This window comes from Triticum aestivum, chromosome 6D (genome assembly GCF_018294505.1).
Source record: "Triticum aestivum cultivar Chinese Spring chromosome 6D, IWGSC CS RefSeq v2.1, whole genome shotgun sequence".
NCBI lineage: Eukaryota > Viridiplantae > Streptophyta > Magnoliopsida > Poales > Poaceae > Triticum > Triticum aestivum.
Window position 1 is genome coordinate 350,712,816 of NC_057811.1, and position 3,362 is coordinate 350,716,177.

The following is a 3,362-nucleotide window of genomic DNA, read 5'->3' on the forward strand; positions in this document are numbered from 1 at the left end:
AACCCCCTGCTGCTGTTGATGACCCTGGCAGACTGCTGATTAAAGCCCCCTTGACCGTTCTGAGGATTAGAATTTGAGCCGCCGCCCGGGCCATGAAAGCCGCCGACGCCTGAGCCGCCGCCCGGGCCATTGTAATTCTTAAAGGCCTTCATGATTGCACAATCCTTCCATAGATGGGTAGCTGGCTTCTCTCTAGAGCCATGCCTTGGGCAAGGCTCATTCAACAGCTGCGCCAGCGTCGGGCCTGACCCGCCGGCTCGGGGAGGGGGCCTCCCCTTGCGTCGCTGGTTATTACCCTGTGAGCTGGCGTTGGCTACGAACTCTAGGCTGCCATCAGCCTTGCGCTTGCCTCCTCCTTGGTTTCCCGGGTTATGCTGAGGACCCTTGCCATTGCCGTTCTTCTTTCCCTTCCCTGTCCTTTCCTCATCTGAAGCAGGGTCCTTGGTACCATCAGAATCGGCGTACATGACAAGAGCCGCCATCAGTGTACCCATATCATTGCAGTCGCGCTTAAGCCGCCTGAGTTTCATCTTCAGGGGCACGAAACGACAATTCTGCTCCAACATTAAGACTGCAGAGCCGGCATCCATCTTATCTGATGAATGTATTATCTCCTTAACCCGGCGAACCCAATGTGTCGTAGACTCACCCTCCTGCTGCTTGCAGTTAGTCAAATCCACAATTGACATAGACTGCCTACAGGTATCCTTGAAGTTTTGGATGAACCGGGCCTTCAGCTCAGCCCAAGACCCAATGGAATTCGGTGGTAGCCCTTTCAACCAAGTGCGGGCAGTCCCATCTAACATCATGGTGAAGTACTTAGCCATGGCCGCTTCACTGACCTCCAGCAGTTCCATGGCCATCTCATAACTCTCGATCCAGGCTGCGGGTTGTAAGTCTGTCGTGTAATTAGGCACCTTCCTAGGGCTTTGAAGTCCTTGGGTAGACGTTCATTGCGGATAGCTGGCACTAAACAAGGGACAACCCCAGTCCTGGTAGGGATACCCACGTCGACGGAAGTCGTCGGATAAGCCGGGGGAGTCTGGTAAGCCGTCAACTGAGGCACCTGCTCCTCCTCTTGCCGCGCTCTGTCTTGGTCTGCTGCGTGAAAGGCTCCGTTATGAGCCGGGCCATGGCCAGGGGGCGGGTCATGGCGTCGGACGTTACTTGAGCCGGTTGCCGAGACCATGTGTCTGCTGTAACTCGGACTCCGACCTGGACGAGGGGTCGAGTGGATCCTGTCCCGGCTGTAGGAGTACGCCTCTTGTTGCGCCAGTGCTGTCTGAAGGAGTTCCCTGACCCGGCGGGTTTCAATAGCCGTCGGAGAGTCGCCGTCAATTGGGAGAGCCGCCAGCCGTGCTGCCGCGGCGACCATGTTCTCCAGCGGGTTAGCATAATGACCCGGTGGTATTGGTACGTACTGAGGCGGGGCAGGGGTACCTGGGGAGGCCCCATCACTTGTGGCTGAATAGGGGTCCCAGACCCGGGCACTATGACCCCTGGCGGGTTACTAGACCCTGCACCTGGCGTGTTGAAGAGCTTTCGTGGATCGTAAACCGGAGGGAGCCGAGATTGGGCCTTTTGATGCCTCCTTCTCATGACCTCATTGGACGCGTTCTGATCCATCGTGAGCCGGAAGGACTGCGCCTGGATCAACTGAGTTTGGGCGTCGAGAGCCGCCCTCTCCGCAGCCATCCTGATCCCTTCCGCTGCCAGATCCTCCTTAGCTTTCACTAGATCTAACTTTAATTGCGCCACCTCTGCATCATGCTGAGCTTGATCTGCCGGGTCAACCGCGGCAGTTAACAGGGCCGTCATCTTGTCCGTGAGATCCATCAGCACCTGAGCCGGCGAGGGCACCGGGTTTCCCGCTCCAGCAGCAGGGTTCTGAACAGGCTGCGCACCGGCCATGAAGATTCCAACCCGGCTTGGCGGCTCAAACGGGTCCGGAATACTGTCACCATCGGAACAACCCATGAGCCTGCCATCTTGAAGTTGATACAATGAATTTGACTCATCGGTGGACGACTCGCCGTCAGAGCCGGTGGCCGTCTCATCACCGGATCCAGATCTATCAGAGTGCCCTCCATGGACACATCCCACGAAAGCATGCCTCAAAGCAGGCTGGGCCCGGGCGGGTCGTACGCGCTGAGCCGTCTCGATGAGATCGGCGCAGAGATCCGGCTCACCAATCTTGCCAATGAAAACATGAATTCCGCCGAAGGGGACCCGGTACCCGTACTAAATTGAGCCGGCGTGGGGCCCCAGTTTGCATCGTCGATGTAGAGCTTGCCGCGACGACTCTTGGTCATCCGGCCCACAGCGTATCCCTTGAGCCCTTCGAAGCTGCCCTTCAAGAACTCAAATCCACCGTGCGCTGGCCCCATGGTGGGCGCCAACTGTCGTGGAATTGTCACGGCAGATGTCCTTAAGCTAGGACTTAGTCGTGGAGCCATCGCCGCTAGGAAGCTTGAAGGGGTTAACGGCACAATGAACACGAGGGTTTATACTGGTTCGGCCCCTTACGGTGAAGGTAAAAGCCTACGTCTAGTTGAGGTGGTATTGATTAGGGTTTCGATGACCAGGGAGCTTAACTGCTATGCCTGGCTCTCGATGAGATCTTTCTTGTCCCTAAACCGCTGCCGGGTCGTCCCTTTATATAGGGAGGCTGACGCCCAGCAGCTCTCAGAGTCCCGGCCGGCTCATAAGAGTGTCCGGCTCGGACTCTCAACTACTCTTGCCTTACACTACAAGCTCTACCATAATAATGATTGTAACTACGGGCCTTAAGCCATATCCGGGTCTTAAGCCCATCTTTGGCCCACCGTCTTCAAGCTTGGCGCCGGGCTTCTGGCAATGACCATTATGAGTAACCCGGCCCCTCCTGGCGGGTGACTCTAAGGTCTATATCCTCAACAGTTCTCATGGAGAATTTTGTATTGAGATCCAAAAAGAGAGAAGAAGCCATCTAGCTAATAACTATGGACCCGAAGGTCTGAGGTAAACTACTCACCCATCATCGGAGAGGCTATGGTGTTGATGTAGAAGCCCTCCATGATCAATGCCCCCTCCGGCAGGACGCCGGAGAAGGCCCCAAGATGGGATCTCACGGGTACAGAAGGTTGCGGCGGTGGAATTAGGTTTTCGTGGATGTCTCTGTTGGTTTGGGGGTACGTAGGTATATATAGGAGGAAGAAGTACGTCGGGGAGCAACATGGGCCCCACGAGGGTGGAGGGCGCGCCCAGGGGGTAGGCGCGCCCCCCTGCCTCGTGCTCTCCTGGTTGATGTCTTGACGTGGACTCCAGGTCCTCTGGATCATGTTTGTTCCAAAAATCACGTTCCCAAAGGTTTCATTCCGTTT